Here is a 22,423-nt window from a genome sequence, read left to right as displayed (position 1 = left end):
GGATAAGAGGGGGATAGCTAGTCCTTTCGAAGACTACGCTTCTGGTAACCTCCATCTTGCAGCAGAAGAAGAGAGTAGATGGTAAGTTCACCAAGTAGCATCGCATAGCATAATCCTAACCGATGATCCTCCCCTCGTCGCCCTGTGAGAGAGCGACCACCGGTTGTATCTGGCACTTGGAAGGGTGTGTTTTATTAAGTATCCAGTTCTAGTTGTCATAAGGTCAAGGTACAACTCCAAGTCGTCCTGTTACCGAAGATCATGGCTATTCGAATAGATTAACTTCCCTGCAAGGGTGCACCACATATCCCAACACGCTCGATCCCATTTGGCCGGACACACTTTTCTGTGTCATGCCCGGCCTCGAAAGATCAACACGTCGCAGCCCTACCTAGGCACAACAGAGAGGTCAGCACGCCGGTCTAAATCCTATGGCGCAGGGGTCTGGGCCCACCGCCCTTTGCAGACCTGCACGTTGCGAACGCGGCCGGAAGCAGAACTAGCCCCCTTAATACAAGAGCAGGCTTACGGTCCAATCCGGCGCGCGCCACTCAGTCGCTGACGTCATGAAGGCTCCGGCTGATACCACGACGTCGAGTGCCCATAACTGTCCCCGCGTAGATGGTTAGTGCGTATAGGCCAGTAGCCAGACTCAGATCAAATACCAAGATCTCATTAAGCATGTTAAGTATCCGCGAACGCCAACCAGGGCCAAGCCCACCTCTCTCCTAGGTGGTCTCAACCTGCCCTGCCGCTCCGCCTCAAAGTAAGAGTCGGGGCCGTCGGGAACTCAGGCCCACCACTACCTGGATGGAGCCACCTGCCCCTTCAGCCCCCATCTCCAAACAGTATCACCGGTAAATGTAACAGTGTAAAGTATATAGTATATGTCCACGATCACCTCCCGAGGTGATCACGGCCCAGTAGTATAGCATGGCAGACGGACAAGAGTGTAGGGCCACTGATGATAATCTAGCATCCTATACTAAGTATTTAGGATTGCAGGTAAGGTATCAATAGTTGTAGCAACAATGACAGGCTATGAATCAGGATAGGATTAACGGAAAGCGGTAACATGCTACACTACTCTAATGCAAGCAGTATAGAGAAGAGTAGGCGATATCTGGTGATCAAAGGGGGGGCTTGCCTGGTTGCTCTAGCAAGGGAAGGGTTCGTCGTCGATGTAATTGTACTCGGTGGCATCAGCGCTGGTCTCAGGGTCTACCAGGGAAGAAGAGGGGGGAAGAAACAGTAAATATGGAGCAAACAAAGCATCACAAAACATAATGACACAATACACGGTGCTAGGTATGCCCTAACGTAGTAGGAAGTGATACCGACGAAGGGGGAAGACATCCGGGAAAGGATTCCCGGTGTTTTGTGTTTTCAGACAGGTGAACCGGAGGGGGAAAGTTGCGAGTCCCATAGGTTAGGGATGTGTGGCGGATGAACGGGCTGCGTATCCGGATTCGTCTCGTCGTTCTAAGCAACTTTCATGTACAAATTATTTTCATCCGACTTACAGTTTATTTTCTATGAATTAAAAAAGTTTTTAAATCATTTCGGAAAAGCAAAATTAATTTAAATAGAAAACAGGGTTATGACATCATCATGAATCAGCATGATGTCAGCAGTCAACAGGGCTGTTGACTGGGTCAAACTTACATGTGGGGTCGTTCTGTCATAGACCTAACTAAACTACCAGTTTTAATTAACTAAATTAGGTAGTTAGGCTAATTTAAACAGAGTTAATTAAGTTAATTTATTGATTTGCTAATTAATTAATTGATTAATTTTATTTGTTATTAAAAATCGTTCTAAACAGGGGGTGGGCCCCTGTGGTCAGTGGCACAAGGCCACGCCCTGGCTATGGCACACACATAGGGGGCCATCTATGGCCATGGTGTGGCTAGGGGAGGCACTGGCCGCACCGGAGAGGCCGGCGAGCGAGGGCGGAGGCGAGCGGCGCCTGGCAGCGGCGGCCGTGGCGGATGCGGCGCAGGCGGGCGGCGGCGGGCGCGTGTGGAGGAGGACGCGGTCGCCGTGGCGATGGTTGTGGCGAGCGCGAGCGAGGTACTAGTGCAGGCCGCAGAGCACGGCGAGGTCGACGGGTGGGGAAGAGGGCGGCAACGCGGTGGGGTAGAGCAGCAGCAGAGGGTCGGCCACGGCGCGGATGCAGCGTGTGCAGGCTGTAGTGGTGGAGGGCGAGTGCGGCCTGGAGCGGCGGGCACGACGTCGGGCGAGGCGGACGGTGTTCGACAGGGGGAGAGGGGAAGAGGAGGCCGAGGGCCTCGCCGTAGTTGTAGGGCTCATGGCAATGGGGAGCGGGGAGGAGGTCGGGGAAGACGGCGACGGTGGCGGGGAGGCGGTCCGGCGAGGGAAGAACTCCGAGCGGCAGCGTCAGGGACCGGCTCGGGCGTCGATCCAGATCGAGACGAGAGGAATTCGGCAGAGAGGCTCGGTGCGGCGACCCTCGAGGAGCGGGCGGGCGGAGGTGGCGGTCCTCAGGCGTGGCGTGCCGGGTGGAGGCGTCAGGCGACGACGCGGTCGTGGGGGAGGGAAGGGGGTCGCTCCCCCGATCCAGAAACGGGGCGGAGTGGGGGAGCGAGCGAGTGGGGGGAGTGGGGGCGATAGGCTAGGGTTTCTGTCGGTGGGGAGGTTATGGAGGGGTTAGGTGGGCCGGCCGGTTGGATGGCCAGCTGGGCTGAGGCCCAGCACGGGGGGGGGGGGGGGGGGGGGGGGGGGGGGGGGGGGGGGGGGGGGGGGGGGGGGGGGGGGGGGGGGGGTTCCCTTACTTTTGTTATTTTTTTGTTTTACCTTTTGATCATTTCTCTTTTAGTCTTTAATGTATTTGAGTTTAATTAAAGGATAAAATAAACTTCTAAATTAGTATTATCATTTAACCCACGGCTACAAAAAGTTTGACCCCTAAATAAATTTTTTTAATATTTTATAATTTAGAAAAGGCATTTAATTAATGTTTTAGTTACTGTTTTAATTATCATAGTGCATTTAATTATTTTATAGAAATGTTGTTTCTCTACCAATATTACCTATGATTTAATTGCCACAAACCGAACATTTTTCTTTTATTGTTTGAAAACTTTTGTTGTATGCCATATTTGGAATTTGAATTTTGAATTTGTTTTTTGAACTAACGAGGGATTAGCAACAGTAACGGAGGTGACGTGGCATCCTTAGCAGAGTTTTTCTGTAGCCTAATTATCCGAGCGTCACAATTCTCCTCCACTACAAGAAATCTCGTCCCGAGATTTAAGAGGGGAGTAAGGGGGAAAGTTCTGGTTACGAAATTTTAACGGGTGTCATCGGTCTTGGTTTCTCTTCTCGAAGGGGTCGGTCCATTACGTTTATGTCTTCGTTACACTGCTTCAGGTCATCATTATGAAGTCGTAATCCTTTCTTCAGGGGTTCCTTCGTACTTACGAATAGGTAAGGGGCGGCTTTACAACAATTGAATGTTATAAAGGAAAATCATCTGGGCGGGGGTATCCCAAGAATGATCATAAGAGTATCTCTCGAGTTGAACAAATGAAACACATCGAGAGCAAAGTAAGAAGGTACCATAAGAAGTTTGAAACAGATAGACAATCGTCGTTGCCTGAAACAAGGCAATGGGTATAGATATTGTGTTTAATACCAGAATTGAAGATCACATGGGTGGTGGCTCGTGAATTACATACGAAGCCAAGCATGAGGAATAACTTTAGAAATAGGGTTGTACAGGAGAGTCGGGTTTTGATCCTTTGGAACTGTGGGTTATGGGCCCACCATGTGGGTTAAAAGTAGGAAGGTGATGACGTCTTACACGATCATGTAAGCGAGGCATGTCAGAGGATAGTCCGTCAGTTATGTTGGCAACAACATCGATACCAAGGGCGAGGGACGAAGAGAACCATTTTCCTGCTCGTTTGAACGAGGCGGACCAATAGGCAAAGTTCTCGTCCATCGGCGGCTACCGGAATGTCATCAACAATAGTAACAGGGTCTTGCTGACGGAATTGTACACCGAGGTGTTTACATAAGCAGTGAATCTTTACGGCTTAGATTATATAGATCACAAGAAAGGCCAAACAACCCAATGAAAAGAAAAATGTGATCATCAGGTTAAACAGAACAAGGGTAAGGGAAATGTGTTTAAACACATAGTTTAGGGATATATCCTTCCCAAGGACAAGCAGAGCATGATATCCATGACAGGATAGAAAGCAGAAAACCATTTAGGTAAGGGGAAAGGAATTTCATGACATTACCCAAACAACGGTGTTTGAATAATTGATAAAGGAAATTTAGCATGGCGCTTCAAATGTTCTTATCGATGATCAGAGTACCACAGACATGCTTCGAGATAGCATTGACATGGTCTTCAAGCAAAGGTCAGACTCTGGATATACGAAGGGATTCATCATTAAGCGAAGGAGAGGATGAGGGGGTGGCTAATGGACTCAGCGATAATTCAACGGGGTATCCAAAAAGATGGATTTCCACAGTTATGTGAACAAGGAGATAAGATTTGTCGGATCAAATGATGTAATGATGTATGCTCAAGGAAAAACATACACAATTAAACATTAGTGGAAAAGGGTGCCCAAAGTAGGGCCTTAGGTAGCATGATCAAATGTTAGAATGGTGATTCAGTGATCAATAGTCTAAGAATGAACGTTCGACCATTAACTTCAAAGTAATAGGGTTGCTAGAAGGGCAGAATCCAATCAGCACCGTTCACCTATTGGTATCCCGGTTAGATCCAACACGGGGACCAAGAAAGAATGGTGATGGTGATAAGTATTACCTGTATCAAGAATTCTTAGGAGGTGGTGAAAGTCTCACGACATTCTTGACATAAAAGATGGTAATACTCCAAGGTATCGAAGAATAATTGCTGGATAGCACGGGTCTCCAGGTATAACTCAAAACACGAACAAGTTTGTGTTGGAGGGAAAGCAATAATGTTGTCGGTGATAACACAAATCATCAAGGGACGAGGATGGTTACATTTCATCATCCATTTGGTTGATATTCTGGAAGGAATCAAAATGTTGTTTGATGACCACGACAAATTTAGTCGAGAGGCTCCATGAAGATGTAATCGATCGGCGATGACATCTAGTGAAAGGGATGATGAAGAGAATGGTTATTGGAACCATGGGTATGACACAAACTCGAAATCAAGTTTGCTGTTTAGGGAGAAGTGATATGATGAGGAAAATCGACGTAATATTAGCTCATCGTCGAGAATTGTGCTCCGTGAAGAAGGACCAGGTAGCACAGTTAAAATTTAGCACAATGATGATATAGCCGAGCAGGCTAGGAATGACTTAAATGATTATTAACTCGTAAGCAACAACATTTACTTAAGAGTTATTGAATCAGAGTGCGGACTTGATTCACTATTCGGTGTTCTCGGTTGACGACAACCCAGAACCTAGGAACAATTGGATCCGGCGAGTGATAATAGTTTATGAAGAACCCATAAGAAGTTATGATGTCCCATGATATTCCCGAGATACCAGGGTGTAATACTCGACGGTAGATCAAAGTAAAGGTTGGGGTGTTGTATTGGTCCACACAAGACAAGTGCTTAAACTTGCCCGAGAAATGGGGTCAAAGAAGAACATATGGTCGGAACCATAGCTGCAAGGGATCCAATTTAATGACACCGAAAGAATTACCCAAATGATTAAATATTTTGCGAGAAGCTTCCATGATAAGTTTCACATCGGGTCCATGGGCATGAACACAAAGTTCAAGGTCGACTCCCACTTCTGTAATGCATAACCTTTCATTCACTTCTCGTTTACGAAGAAGTTGTAGTGTTGAAATTTTATCTGGCGAAGCACCAGAAGAGTATGACTCGTGAAAACTTTCGGGTTCACACATATTAGAAAAGGCATAGGTTCAACCCATCGGGGCCTCTTTGGAACATAAACCACAAACTTCAGGAGTGAATAACTTCCAGCTCGAAGGTAGAGCATGGTTGAGAAAGCAGAGGATACAATTTACCAAAGGCATTATGTATCCGAGGAAAGGCTCACAAGGTTATTGAATATAAAGGATGTTGTCGGATAAAATCCAACAAAGGATCTGGTGGTCCATAAGGGATCTGATGCGAGCATCGGTACTCAACCAGAAGAAGAAAGAATGCAATGAGATCGGATGATAGAAACACCTGACTTAATTCAAAGCTCAATTGCAAAGGAAGTATGAATTCCAAAACAAGGGATCATAAGCAATGCTCTGATTAGGGATGGATAAGTTGAATAGAATTAGGGGTACATTCGACGACAATTTGATTGGTCGAGGACCAGCTCATGTTAAAAATGATGTCTGAGCCGGAAGGATGAATCCTAGGATCCGATTGAGGATTGCCAGCATTCGCAACATATCGAATCAAGTGACTCGAAATGATAGTGACAGAGGATGTCAACGGAGATTACTAGAAGTATGGAATTGACCATAATGCGGGAAGGCAAGGAACTCAAGAGGGCTGCTGAGGTTTTCCAAAAAAATCAAATGGTATTTCGAGGACTTTTGTGAAACACATGAACAACTAGGGATGACCGGATACTCAGCAAGTGCGAGGAATTATCCGTAGGGGTATTTATGTGGCAAGGAACTGCAAGGCAGTAGGCACAAAGTATACTCGGAATAATAGAGACAATTTTGGGGTATCTTGTAATAACAAGATCAACGGGGAATGATTGTACGAATGGCAAGTGTACGTGGTTATACATAGGGGTAGCGATGATAGGGAATTGCAAAAGCAACGGGCACCAAGTCTCGAGGGAATATCGGAAAGTATTGTCAGAATCTTCTGTTGAAGCAGTCGATCATCCGTAATGAAAGGGCTCTTCGGCAGGAAGTGGTAACGAGAACCTAGAGCTAGATTTTAGCAAAATCATTTAACCCGAATAGAAGAGAGATCAGAGTCCCAGATTGTAGACAAGGAGTAAAATATCCTAATACCACCCAATGGCAACGTGGGCCCGTAAGGCACACAGCCATGTTAGTAAAAGTTTTTGCAATGCCTAGACTCGACTTCGGCCAAGGAGTGTGGAAGGGGGATTCCTACAGGCAGTCGGCTCTAATACCAACTTGTGACGCCCCCGATTCAATCATACACTAATCATACACGTAAACGTGTACGATCAAGATCAGGGACTCACGGGAAGATATCACAACACAACTCTACAAATAAAAAAAGTCATACAAGCATCATATTACAAGCCAGGGGCCTCGAGGGCTCGAATACAAGAGCTCGATCATAGATGAGTCAGCGGAAGCAACAATATCTGAGTATAGACATAAGTTAAATAAGTTTGCCTTAAGAAGGCTAGCACAAACTGGGATACAGATCGAAAGAGGCGCAGGCCTCCTGCCTGGGATCCTCCTAAACTACTCCTGGTCGCCGTCAGCGGGCTACACGTAGTAGTAGGCACCTCCGGTGTAGTAGGAGTCGTCGTCGACGGTGGCGTCTGGCTCCTGGGCTCCAGCATCTGGTTGCGACAACCAGGTAGAAGGGATAGGGGGAAAAGAGGGAGAAAGCAACCGTGAGTACTCATCCAAAGTACTCGCAAGCAAGGAGCTACACTACATATGTATGCATTGGTATCAAATGGAATAAGGGTATCATATGTGGACTGAACTGCAGAAAGCCGGGATAAGAGGGGGATAGCTAGTCCTTTTGAAGACTACGCTTCTGGTAACCTCCATCTTGCAGCAGAAGAAGAGAGTAGTTGGTAAGTTCACCAAGGAGCATCGCATAGCATAATCATAACCGATGATCCTCCCCTCGTCGCCCTGTGAGAGAGCGACCACCGGTTGTATTTGGCACTTGGAAGGGTGTGTTTTATTAAGTATCCAGTTCTAGTTGTCATAAGGTCAAGGTACAACTCCAAGTCGTCCTGTTACCGAAGATCACGGCTATTCGAATAGATTAACTTCCCTGCAGGGTGCACCACATATCCCAACACGCTCGATCCCATTTGGCCGGACACACTTTTCTGGGTCATGCCCGGCCTCGGAAGATCAACACGTCGCAGCCCTACCTAGGCACAACAGAGAGGTCAGCACGCCGGTCTAAATCCTATGGCGCAGGGGTCTGGGCCCATCGCCCTTTGCAGACCTGCACGTTGCGAACGCGGCCGGAAGCAGAACTAGCCCCCTTAATACAAGAGCAGGCTTACGGTCCAATCCGGCGCGCGCCACTCAGTCGCTGACGTCATGAAGTCTTCGGCTGATACCACGACGTCGAGTGCCCATAACTGTCCCCGCATAGATGGTTAGTGCGTATAGGCCAGTAGCCAGACTCAGATCAAATACCAAGATCTCGTTAAGCATGTTAAGTATCCGCGAACGCCAACCAGGGCCAAGCCCACCTCTCTCCTAGGTGGTCTCAACCTGCCCTGCCGCTCCGCCTCAAAGTAAGAGTCGGGGGCCGTCGGGAACTCAGGCCCACCACTACCTGGATGGAGCCACCTGCCCCTTCAGCCCCCATCTCCAAACAGTATCACCGGTAATGTAACAGTGTAAAGTATATAGTATATGCCCATGATCACCTCCCGAGGTGATCACGGCCCAGTAGTATAGCATGGCAGACGGACAAGAGTGTAGGGCCACTGATGATAATCTAGCATCCTATACTAAGCATTTAGGATTGCAGGTAAGGTATCAATAGTTGTAGCAACAATGACAGGCTATGCATCAGGATAGGATTAACGGAAAGCGGTAACATGCTACACTACTCTAATGCAAGCAGTATAGAGAAGAGTAGGCGATATCTGGTGATCAAAGGGGGGGCTTGCCTGGTTGCTCTGGCAAGAGAAGGGTTCGTCGTCGATGTAGTTGTACTCGGTGGCATCAGCGCCGGTCTCGGGGTCTACCAGGGAAGAAGAGGGGGGAAGAAACAGTAAATATGGAGCAAACAAAGCATCACAAAACATAATGACGCAATACACGGTGCTAGGTATGCCCTAACGCAGTAGGAAGTGATACCGACGAAGGGGGAAGACATCCGGGAAAGGATTCCCGGTGTTTTGTGTTTTCAGACAGGTGAACCGGAGGGGGAAAGTTGCGAGTCCCATAGGTTAGGGATGTGTGGCGGATGAACGGGCTGCGTATCCGGATTCGTCTCGTCGTTCTAAGCAACTTTCATGTACAAATTATTTTCATCCGACTTACAGTTTATTTTCTATGAATTAAAAAAGTTTTTAAATCATTTCGGAAAAGCAGAATTAATTTAAATAGAAAACAGGGTTATGACATCATCATGACATCAGCATGATGTCAGCAGTCAACAGGGCTGTTGACTGGGTCAAACTTACATGTGGGGTCGTTCTGTCATAGACCTAACTAAACTACCAGTTTTAATTAACTAAATTAGGTAGTTAGGCTAATTTAAACAGAGTTAATTAAGTTAATTTATTGATTTGCTAATTAATTAATTGATTAATTTTATTTGTTATTAAAAATCGTTCTAAACAGGGGGTGGGCCCCTGTGGTCAGTGGCACAAGGCCACGCCCTGGCTATGGCACACACACAGGGGGCCATCTATGGCCATGGTGTGGCTAGGGGAGGCACTGGCCGCACCGGAGAGGCCGGCGAGCGAGGGCGGAGGCGAGCGGCGCCTGGCAGCGGCGGCCGTGGCGGATGCGGCGCAGGCGGGCGGCGGCGGGCGCGTGTGGAGGAGGACGCGGTCGCCGTGGCGATGGTTGTGGCGAGCGCGAGCGAGGTGCTAGTGCAGGCCGCAGAGCACGGCGAGGTCGACGGGTGGGGAAGAGGGCGGCAACACGGTGGGGTAGAGCAGCAGCAGAGGGTCGGCCACGGCGCGGATGCAGCGTGTGCAGGCTGTAGTGGTGGAGGGCGAGTGCGGCCTGGAGCGGCGGGCACGACGTCGGGCGAGGCGGACGGTGTTCGACAGGGGGAGAGGGGAAGAGGAGGCCGAAGGCCTCACCGTAGTTGTAGGGCTCATGGCAATGGGGAGCGGGGAGGAGGTCGGGGAAGACGGCGGCGGTGGCGGGGAGGCGGTCCGGCGAGGGAAGAACTCCGAGCGGCAGCGTCAGGGACCGGCTCGGGCGTCGATCCAGATCGAGACGAGAGGAATCCGGCAGAGAGGCTCGGTGCGGCGACCCTCGAGGAGCGGGCGGGCGGAGGTGGCGGTCCTCAGGCGTGGCGTGCCGGGTGGAGGCGTCAGGCGACGACGCGGTCGTGGGGGAGGGAAGGGGGTCGCTCCCCCGATCCAGAAACGGGGCGGAGTGGGGGAGCGAGCGAGTGGGGGGAGTGGGGGCGATAGGCTAGGGTTTCTGTCGGTGGGGAGGTTATGGAGGGGTTAGGTGGGCCGGCCGGTTGGATGGCCAGCTGGGCTGAGGCCCAGCACGGGGGGGGGGGGTTCCCTTACTTTTGTTATTTTTTTTGTTTTACTTTTTGATCATTTCTCTTTTAGTTTTTAATGTATTTGAGTTTAATAAAGGATAAAATAAACTTCTGAATTAGTATTATCATTTAACCCACGGCTACAAAATGTTTGACCCCTAAATAAAATGTTTTAATATTTTATAATTTAGAAAAGGCATTTAATTAATGTTTTAGTTACTGTTTTAATTATCATAGTGCATTTAATTATTTTATAGAAATGTTGTTTCTCTACCAATATTACCTATGATTTAATTGCCACAAACCGAACATTTTTGTTTTATTGTTTGAAAACTTTTGTTGTATGCCATATTTGGAATTTGAATTTTGAATCGGTTTTTTTGAACTAACGAGGGATTAGCAACAGTAACTGAGGTGACGTGGCATCCTTAGCAGAGTTTTTCTGTAGCCTAATTATCCGGGCGTCACAGTTTACTCCGGTGCCATCCTAGATCTCGGGACGAGATCCTCTCGTAGTGGTGGAGTGTTGTGACACCCCGAGACCGATGCTCCAGATGTCTTCCATTTATTTTGCCGTTGCCATGTGCTTTTGCATCCATCATGTTCATGTTTGCTTGCTTGCTTGTGATGTTTTAGTATTTTTTTTGCATCATGCTTTCGTCCCCATATGCTTGTTTTCTTTTACTTGTTCATGTGCATTACAACTCCTTCTTGTCCTTGATCCTTCCTTTTCACTTATTGCCCAACTTTAACTTGGTTTCACCCAAGTTTCTATCCCATCCAAACTTCTATTTCCTCTTTATTCCATTTATTTTTCTTGTGGCATTTTCCCTGTTCGAAAAAATGTTCAACCTATCCCTATAAATCCAATATGATGCCTACACCCTCTCTGTAACTTCTTTTCTCATTTGGACTTGCTTTGGTTGGGTTCAAAAATAGCTCAAGTTTGAATTTAATTCAAACTTGAATTATTTTTCTATCTCTAAAATGTCGAAAACATTTTAATCAAATTGTATATGTTTCCAGGACCCCATAAATATCTTCATCTCTGCCGAATTCCACATCTACTCTCGCCTTTCTGTTCTTCCATTTTTCTGTTTAAAGAAAAAAACAAAGGAAGAAAGAAATAGGAGAGGGAAGGGGGGCCAGCCCAGCTGGGCCTCCCCAAACTCCCTCGCAGCCAGGCTGGCCATTTCCACCAAGGCCCAGCCCGTGCCTTCCTAACCTAGCCGCCAGGGAGCCCGCTCCCTCGTTCCCATCTCCCTCTCCCTCTCGATCCCTCCCTGGCGCCGCCAGGAGAGGCACCACGCTCGACCTCTCCCCTCTGCCCGATTCCCCAACCTCTCCTCTCGTCCTCCCCGCGCCTGGCCCTCTCCTCCCAGCGCCTTCCCGAGCGCCATGGACACCGCCCGCTCCCTGCAGTCGCCCCTCGCCGGATCCTGCAGGCCGCCGCCTGGTTCCCTCGCGCCCCGCCGGATCTCCTTCCTCATGCCGGCGAGCATGACGCCCTCCGCGCGGAGCCCCCTTCCTCTGCTACTCCTCCTTCTTCTCTGCCGCCGTGCTGCGCCCCACCTCCATGGCCATCGCGCCCTGCCTCGCCGCCTTGGCCTGGCCAAGCTCGCCTGTCCCTGCCATCCTTCTCCGTTGCGCGCCTCCGGCTGCTCGCTAGCGCCAAGGCGCTCCTCTTCCTCTGCGTCCGACCCCGCCAGCAGACCCCGCGCGTCCCTGCACCCCAAGTCCGTCGCCACCGCGCCTTCTTGCCTCCCCCGCGCCCATCCCTTGATGCATCTCCGTCGGCCTCATCGCTGTGCTATGGAGCTCCTGCCTGAGCCCTCCCCTTCGGCCAACTCTGCTGCTGCCGCCGCTGCTTCGATCTTCCTTGGTGCAGCTCGTTTCCAACAAACGGCAGCTCGATGGTTACCTCCCCACCAAGTACCAACGACCCTAGAACATCTCAAGAACGTCTACAACCACTCCGTACCCGGACCGCCAAGTCCATCTCCGAGGATTTCACCAAGTACCCGGACGCCCGATGCCTGAACGCCTACCGTCAACCCCATGGACGTCAAGTACCCCTACGAACCGTGTACGACTACTGCCGCCGAAGCCCGCGAACACAACTACTTCCACAACGCTTCGTGTATGACTACCGTCGCTTGGGTTTTGACAAGACGCCGAGTACCACGACGTTTGCCATGTAGAACTACACCAAGTCCGGCCCGACAAGTGCCTTGAGAACGTCTGTACCTCTTCCATCGCCGAGAACCGAAAGTACCACTACGTCCCATCGAACCCGTCCGCCTCGAAACGCTCGCTTTGAAGGTATAACCCCAAGACGACGCCCGTGAACGAATGAATGCATGTTGGATGAGATGCACCCTTTGTCTGCACTGTGTCCGTATTGTCACCCGTTTCCATGCCATTGACTCGTGGGACACCCGGAATCCGGGAGCGCCCCACCATCTTTTACACGCATCCGCACACTTCTCCTTTACATCGGTATCTCAATCGAGTTACCGGAACCGGAACGCTGCCGTGGCATCGTTTTCGTTATCGTTACCGTGGCACCCCTTCCGTTTTCGCCACGGTGACAAATACTTCATATTGCTCTTGTCAACTTTTAATAAAAATTGCATAAACTTGTTCATGTCATCCGCATCATGATAACAACAACTAAAATGTTTAAAATTGTTTTTTGTATTAATTTGCTAAATGCATATGGGGATTTACTGGATTTGTTGTTTGTTATACTCGGCCCCATTTACATTGTTTAGATGGTATAGTTTTGTTATGTATCATCTCTTGACATGCTTAACAACATTTAATATTGGTGAGTACCTAACCGGGAGAGAACTAAATAATCGATGTGGTGTTTCGTCAATATGCATCCCGATGCATATTGAGCTCCACTTAATTTGTAGTTTTGTTTGTTGCACTTTGCCATGCCATGCGTCATTAAACCGGACATGCATCATACTTGATTGTGCATCATGCCATGTTGAGGTGATGATTGTTTACTATGTTGTCTGCTCCTTTCCGGTGTTGCCTCTTCGGGTTAGTTCCGTTAATGTCACGTCTGTGAGGATCCGTTCGACTACGTCCGTTTGTCTTCTTCATGGACTCGTTCTTGTTCCTTGCGGGATTCAGGCAAAATGACCATATCCTCGAAATCACTGCTATCTTTGCTTGCTAATTGCTCGCTCATTTGCTATGCCTATGCTACGATACCTACCACTTGCTTATCATGCCTCCCATATTGCCATGTCGAACCTCTAACCCACCTTGTCCTAGCAAACCGTTGTTTGGCTATGTTACCGCTTTGCTCAGCCCCTCTTATAGCGTTGCTAGTTGCAGGTGAAGATTGGAGCTTGTTCCATGTTTGGAACATGGTTATTTTGTTGGGATATCACAATATCTCTTATTTAATTAATGCATCTATATACTTGGTAAAGGGTGGAAGGCTCGGCCTTATGCCTGGTGTTTTGTTCCACTCTTGCCACCCCAGTTTCCGTCATATCGGTGTTATGTTCCCGGATTTTGCGCTCCTTACACGGTTGGGTTATAATGGGAACCCCTTGACAGTTCGCCTTGAATAAAACTCCTCCAGCAATGCCCAATAATGGTTTTATCATTCGCCACCTAGCCTCTTTTTCTCTTGGGTTCCGCGAACTCAAGGGTCATCTTTATTTAAACCCCCCGGGCCAGTGCTCCTCTAAGTGTTGGTCCACCTTGTCAGCCACCGGTGGCCACCAGGGGCAACTCTGGGCTGGCCTACCGGAAGTTTGGACAATCTGAGTGTGCCCTGAGAACGAGATATGTGCAGCTCCTATCAGGATTTATCGGCACATTCGGGCGGTGTTGCTGGACTTGTTTTATCATTGTCGAGGATGTCTTGTAACTGGGATGCCGAGTCTGATCGGAATGTCTTGGGAGAAGGAATATCCTTCGTTGACCGTGAGAGCTTGTGATGGGCTAAGTTGGGGCACCCCCGCACAGATGGGAATTTGTTAATGTCCGTTTGTAGAAAACCTAAAGTTTATCTTATTTAAAACGCATCAATCGTGTGTGTTACCATGATGGTCTCTTCTCGGCGGGGTCCGAGAAGTGAACACGGTGTTGGAGTAATGCTTGACGTAGGTTGTTCTAGGATCACTTCTTGATCATAGTTGTTCGACCGTGCCTTTGCTCTCTCTTCTCGCTCTCATTTGCGTAAGTTTAGCCACCATATATGCTAGTCGCTTGCTGCAGCTCCACCTCATACCTTTTACCCTTCCCATAAGTTTAAATAGTCTTGATTGCGAGGGTGTGAGATTGCTGAGTCCCCGTGACTCACAGATACTTCCAAATCCAGTTTGCAGGTGCCGATGATATCGTGCAGGTGACGCAACCAAGCTCAAGGAGGAGCTTGATGAAGATCTCGTTCTCTGTGTTGTTTCGTTTCCAGTTGATCAGTAGTGGAGCCCACTTGGGACGATCGGGGATCTGTGTAGCATTTGGGGTACTCTTCTTTTATTTTGGTTCCATAGTCGGACCTTGGTTGTATCTGGATGATGTAATGCTTTATTCATGTATTGTGTGAAGTGGCAATTGTAAGCCAACTATGTATCTCTTTCCCTTATTTATTACATAGGTTGTTGTGAAGATTACCTCACTTGCGACATTGCTTTTAATGCGGTTATGCCTCTAAGTCGTGCTTCGACACGTGGGAGATATAGCCGCATCGAGGGCGTTACACGGAACTTGGGCAGGAGAACTTTTGCCCTCCGGTGGAGCGATTCCGACGGGGGCACTTCCCTCCCGGAGGGGGAAGTCATCCTCATCGTCATCACCAGCAACTCTCCCATCTTTGGGAGGGCCATATCCATCAACATCACCATCTCCTCTCAAACCCTAGTTCAGTGGAAGATTATATATTCAGACCCATTACGCTATTTAATACCCCTCTAATCGTGAGCATGATTATTATTTGTGAGTAGTTACTTTTGTTCTTGAGGTCATGGGGTAAGTCATGTTGCAAGTAATTATGTTAACTTGATATGTTTTCGGTACTTGGATGATATGTATGCTGTGATTCCCTTATTGGTATCATCTGAACGTCAACTACATGGCACTTCACCGTATTTGGGCCTAAGGGGATGCATTATGGAGTAGTTATTAGATGATGGGTTGCTAGAGTGACAGAAGCTTAAACCCTAGTTTAAGCGATATTTCGTAAGGGACTGATTTGGATCCAATAGTTTAAAGCTATGGTTAGATTTTATCTTAATACTTTTCTCGTAGTTGCGGATGCTTGTGAGGTGGTTAATCATAACTAGGAGGTTTGTTCAATAAGAACTGCACCTAAGCACCGGTCCACCCACATATCAAATTATCAAAGTAGCGGACACGAATCAAACCAACATGATGAAAGTGATATGATGAAATTCCCGTGTACCCTCAAGAACATTTTGCTTATCATAAGAGACCGTTTTGGCTTGTCCTTTGTCACAAAAGGATTGGGATACCTTTCTGCACTTTATTTACCGTTACCATTACTTGCTCGTTACAAATTATCTTGATATTAAACTATCTGTTACCAACAATTTCAGTGCTTGTAGAAAATACCTTGCTGAAAACCACTTGTCATTTCCTTCTACACCTCGTTGGGTTCAACACTCTTGCTTATCAAAAGGACTACGATTGATACCCTATACTTGTGGGTCATCAAGGCTCTTTTCTGGCGCCATTGCCGGGGAGTGAAGCGCTCTTGGTAAGTGGAAATTGGTAAGGAAAAATTATTAATATGTGCTGAAATTTATTGTCACTTGTTACTATGGAGAATCATCCTTTGAGGGGTTTGTTCAGGGTATCTTCACCTCGATCGGAACCACAATTAGTTGCCCCTCAACCTACTGCACCTACTAAAAATATTGGTTATGAAATTCCTTCGGGTATATGATAGAACAACTGCTAGCTAATCCTTATGCAGGAGATGGAACCGAACATCCTGATATGCACATGATATATGTGGATGAAATTTGTGGATTATTTAAGCTTGCAGGGTTGCCCGGAAATGAAGCTAAGAAGACGGTTTTCCCTTTATCTTTTAAGGGAAAAGCATTGGCATGGTATAGGCTATGCGATGATATTGGATCTTAGAAGAATTAAACGCTACTCTAAAGATTGGGAATTCGATGAAGATACAGAGTCAGATATTAATCTTGTATTTGATTGCGTTAAATATTTTATGAATACCAATGCTTTTCACAAGTTTAGAACTAAATATGGACTTGACTCTGAGATAGTAGCCTCTTTTGTGAATTTTTTGCTAATCATGTTGATCTCCCTAATGAGAAGTGGTTTAAATATCATCCCCCTATCAAAGAAGAAATTAAAGAACCCGACATAGCTAAAGATGAATCTATTATTTCTAATGTTGATCCAGTTGTGCCTAATGCTTATATTGGAAAACCACCTTTCCCTATTATGATAAAGGAACATGCTAAGGTTTCAACTGTGGTTTGTAAAGTAATATTAGAGCACCCAAAACTTGCTGAACAAATTAAAGTAGAACCTAGTGTTTCTATGGTTAAAGATCTACTCGTAGAAAATATTGATGGTCATGTTATTTACTTCTGTGATGAAGCTGCAAGAATTGGCAAACCCGATGAAAAAGATAAACATAGACCTGTTGTTGGCATGCTCGTTGTCTTAGTTAAAATAGGAGATCATTGTCATGGTTTATGTGATTTAGGTGCTAGTGTTAGTGCTATTCCTTTTACCTCATACCAATAAATTATGAATGACATAGCAGCCACTGAAATAGAAGACATATATGTTACTATTAAACTTGCTAATAGGAACACCATCACACCACTTGGTATTGTTAGAGATGTTGAAGTCTTGTGTGGGAAAATAAAATACCCTACTGATTTTGTAGTTCTTGGTTCCCCACAAGATGACTTATGTCCCATTATCTTTGGTAGACCTTTCTTGAACACTGTCGACGCTACTATAGATTTTCATAAACAATCTGTCAGTGTTAGCTTTGGTGATGAGTCTCATGAATTTAATTTTTCCAAGTTGACAACCTCATCAGAAAGAATTACCTAGTAAGGATGAAATAATTGATCTTGATTCTATTGTCGTGCCTCCTACTGATCCACTAGAACAATATTTGCTAGACCATGAAAATGATATGCATATGCATGAAAGAAATGAGATAGATAAATTTTCTTTGAACAATGACCTCTGCTCAAACATAATTTGCCTATTGAAACTCTAGGAGGTCCTCCTCCACCTAAAGGTGATCCTGTGTTTGAATTGAAACAATTGCCCGACACTTTGAAATATGCTTATCTTGATGAGATAAAGATATATCATGTTATTATTAGTGCTAACCTTTCAGAACATGAAGAAGAAATATTATTAAAAAATCTGAAGAAGCGCCATGCTGCTATTGGATATACTCTTGATGATCTTAAGGGATTAGCCCCACTCTCTGTCAGCACAAGATTAATATGGAACCTGACGCTAAACCCATTGTTGATCATCAATTATGTTTGAATCCTAAGATGACAGAAGTGGTAAGAATTGAAATATTAAAGCTTCTAGAAGCGGGTATAATCTATCCCATTGCTGATAGTAGATGGGTAAGCCCTGTTCATTGTGTCCCTAAGAAGGGAGGTATTACTGTTGTTCCTAATGATAGAAATTAACTTATTCCACAAAGAATTGTTACTGGCTACGGAATGGTAATTGATTTTAGAAAATTAAATAAATCTACGAGAAAATATCATTACCCTTTACCTTTTAGTAATCAAATGCTAGAAAGATTATCAAAGCACACACACTTTTGCATCCAAGATGGATATTCTGGTCTTTCTCAAATACCTGTTTCACAACCTAATCAAGAGGAAACCACTTTTACTGGCCCTTTCGGAACATATGCTTATGGACGTATGACTTTTGGTTTATGCAATGCACCTGCTACCTTTCAAAGATGTATGACTCCTAGCTATATTATTTGACTTTTGTGAAAAGATTGTTGAGGTTTTCATGGATGATTTTTCTGTACATGGAACTTCTTTTGATGATTGCTTGAGCAACCCTAATTGAGTTTTGTGGAGATGTGAGGAAAATAATCTTGTCTTGAATTGGGAGAAGTGCCACTTTATGGTCAATGAAGGTATTGTTTTGGGGCATAAAATTTCTGAAAGAGGTATTGAAGTGGACCAAGCTAAAGTTGATGCAATTGAGAAAATGCCATGTCCTAAAGATATTAAAGGTATTCGTAGTTTTCTCAGTCTTGCTGATTTCTATAGGAGATTTATTAAAGACTTCTCTAAAATTTCCAAGCCTCTTACAAATCTTTTACAGAAGTATGTTCCATTTCTTTTTGATGATGATTGTGTAGAAGCCTTTGAAACACTTAAGAGAGCCTTAACTTATGCACCTATTGTTCAACCACCTGATTGGAACTTGCCTTTTGAAATTATGTGTGATGCTAGTGATTATGATGTTGGTGCTGTTCTAGGACAAAGAGTTGATAAGAAACTAAATGTTATTCATTATGCTAGTAAAACACTAGAAGATGCCCAAAGAAATTATGCTACTACTGAAAAAGAATTTTTAGTTGTTGTGTTTGCCTGTGATAAATTTAGATCTTACATTGTTAATTCTAAAGTTACTGTTCACACTGATCATGCTGCTATTAAATATCTTATGGAAAAGAAAGATGCTCAAACTAGACTCATTAGGTGGGTTCTCTTGCTACAACAATTTGATTTACATATTACTAATAGAAAAAGAGCTGAGAACCCCTTAGCTGATAACTTGTCTAGGTTAGATAATATCCTTGATGACCCACTACCTATTGATGATAGCTTTCCTGATGAGCAATTAGCTGCAATAAATGTTTCTCACAACACTCCTTGGTATGCTGACTATGCTAATTATATTGTTGCTAAATACATACCACCTAGTTTCACATACCAACAAAAGAAATAAAATTCTTTTATGATTTAAGACATTACTTTTGGGATGACCCACATCTTTATAAAGAAGGAGTAGATGGTATTATTAGATGTTGTGTTCCTGGGCATCAGCAGGAACAAATCCTACGGAAATGTCACTCCAAAGCTTATGGAGGGCATCATGCGGGAGATAGAACGGCTCACAAGGTATTGCAATCTGGTTTTTATTGGCCTATTCTCTTCAAAGATGCACGTATGTCTGTTTTATCTTGTGATGAATGTCAACAAATTGGTAATATTGGTAAGCGTCAGGAAATGCCTATGAATTATTCACTTGTTGTTGAACCATTTCATGTTTGGGGTTTTGATTATATGGGACCTTTTCCTTCCTCTAATGGGTATACACATATTTTGGTTCCTGTTGATTACATTACTAAGTGGGTAGAAGCTATTCCAACTAGTAGTTATGATCATAACACTTCTATTAAAATGCTTAAAAAGTTATTTTCCCAAGGTTTTGGAGTCCCTAGATATTTAATGACTGATGGTGGTTCACACTTTATTCATGGTGCTTTCCGTAAAATGCTTACTAAATATGACGTTAACCATAGAATTGCGTCTATTGGCCTATTCTCTTCAAAGATGCACGTATGTCTGTTTTATCTTGTGATGAATGTCAACGAATTGGTAATATTGGTAAGCGTCAGGAAATGCCTATGAATTATTCACTTGTTGTTGAACCATTTCATGTCTGGGGCTTTGATTATATGGGACCTTTTCCTTCCTCTAATGGGTATACACATATTTTGGTTCCTGTTGATTACATTACTAAGTTCCAACTAGTAGTTATGATCATAACACTTCTATTAAAATGCTTAAAAAGTTATTTTCCCAAGGTTTTGGAGTCCCTAGATATTTAATGACTGATGGTGGTTCACACTTTATTCATGGTGCTTTCCGTAAAATGCTTACTAAATATGACGTTAACCATAGAATTGCGTCTATTGGCCTATTCTCTTCAAAGATGCACGTATGTCTGTTTTATCTTGTGATGAATGTCAACGAATTGGTAATATTGGTAAGCGTCAGGAAATGCCTATGAATTATTCACTTGTTGTTGAACCATTTCATGTCTGGGGCTTTGATTATATGGGACCTTTTCCTTCCTCTAATGGGTATACACATATTTTGGTTCCTGTTGATTACATTACTAAGTTCCAACTAGTAGTTATGATCATAACACTTCTATTAAAATGCTTAAAAAGTTATTTTCCCAAGGTTTTGGAGTCCCTAGATATTTAATGACTGATGGTGGTTCACACTTTATTCATGGTGCTTTCCGTAAAATGCTTACTAAATATGATGTTAACCATAGAATTGCGTCACCCTATCATCCTCAATCTACTGGTCAAGTTGAACTTAGCAATAGAGAAATAAAACTACTATTACAGAAAACCATTAATAGGTCCTAAAATAATTGGTCAAAGAAATTAAATGATGCACTTTGGGCCTACATAACAGCATATACAAATACTATGGGTATGTCTCCCTATAAAATAGTTTATGGACAAGCTTGTCATTTGCCTCTAGAGTTAGAACACAAAGCATATTGGGCAATTAAAGAACTCAACTATGATTTCAAAGCAGAGAGAACAGTCAGGATAACTAGCGCGGAGCCCACTTGGCAGGCGGCAGGAGCAGCGGGCAAGTGCTTGCTTGGTAGGCCAACAGCCCTGTGAACCGGGCGGGGCACTCGACGGTGCCGGTGAAAAGAGGTTATTTGATATTAGCTCACTAGATGCATGGAGAACACAAGCCTATGAAAATGCTAAGGTATTTAAATAGAAAGTTAAAATATGGCATGACAAAAGAATTCAAAAATGGGAATTCAAAGTTGGAGAATATGTCCTTTTTGACAACTCTCGTTTTAGATTCTTTGCAGGGAAACTTCTCTCGAAATGGGAAGGACCTTATATAATTGAACAGGTTTACCGCTCTAGAGCTATTAAAATAAAAAATGCCGAAGGTACTAACCTGATGGTGGTCAATGGGCAAAGAATTAAACACTATACCTCACGTACGCCTATTAATGTTGAAAGCAATATTATTCAAACCATGACACCTGAGGAACACATAAAAGAGACCTTCCGGAACACTCTAGAATAATTAAAAAAGAGGAGGTATGTGATACAGTAAGTAAACGGACTCCGGAAAAATCCGCAAAAATATTTTCTATCAGTTTTGGAGTATTTTAAAAATTAGGAAAATAAGAAACAACCAGGAAGGCACCCGAGGAAGGCACAAGACACCAGGGCGCGCCTGGCCCCCTGGCGCACCCAGGTGGGTTGTGCCCACCTCAGGAACCTTCCCGACTCCATTTTCCTCCTGTTTGCTTGTTTCCCAATATTAAAAAATCTTTATATAGCCCCTGAATGTATTGTCCATCATATCGCGGAGAAATCTTCTATTCTTGTTTCTTTCTGTTTCTAGCAGATCTGAAAATATGTCATCTCAAGATCCGGAAGAGAATTGCCCAGTTTCTTATCAGCCCTTGGATAAAAATATCTTCAAGGACACCTATCCCTATATATGGTTCACCGATGAAGAAGATGAATATGAGCTAGTCCCTCCTCGGTTCAAGCAAGAAAGTAAGGAGGCATTATGCAAGAGGATAATAAAGCTTGTGATGGAGCACGATGAGTTGAGGATAGATAATTTTACTCTTAGACGCAAGCTGGAGAAAAAGGATAAGATCGCTACCACCTCATCACCACCACCACCTTCTTCATCACCAAAGGAGACTTGAGTTCATGGTATGGACACTCCCCTTGGCTTGTTCCAAGCTTGGGGAGGTGTCTCGGTATCGTATCACCACCACTATCTTTGCTTTCATCTATTTTAGTTCGATCTTTAGTTTTCCTATGATTTAGTTGAATAAAAGTTTAGTTCGATCCTTTCTTTTGGAGTGTTTGCTTAGTGATCCATCTATCGATGTAATCATGTGCAAGATATATAATAAAGAGTATTTTGAGTTTTGTTTCTTTACTTTAATGTTTCAATAAAAGAAAGGAAAATAAAT

The sequence above is a fragment of the Triticum urartu genome, chromosome 2, assembly GCF_003073215.2.
Source record: "Triticum urartu cultivar G1812 chromosome 2, Tu2.1, whole genome shotgun sequence".
Taxonomy (NCBI): Eukaryota; Viridiplantae; Streptophyta; class Magnoliopsida; order Poales; family Poaceae; genus Triticum; species Triticum urartu.
Note: the sequence above shows the minus strand (reverse complement) of the source record.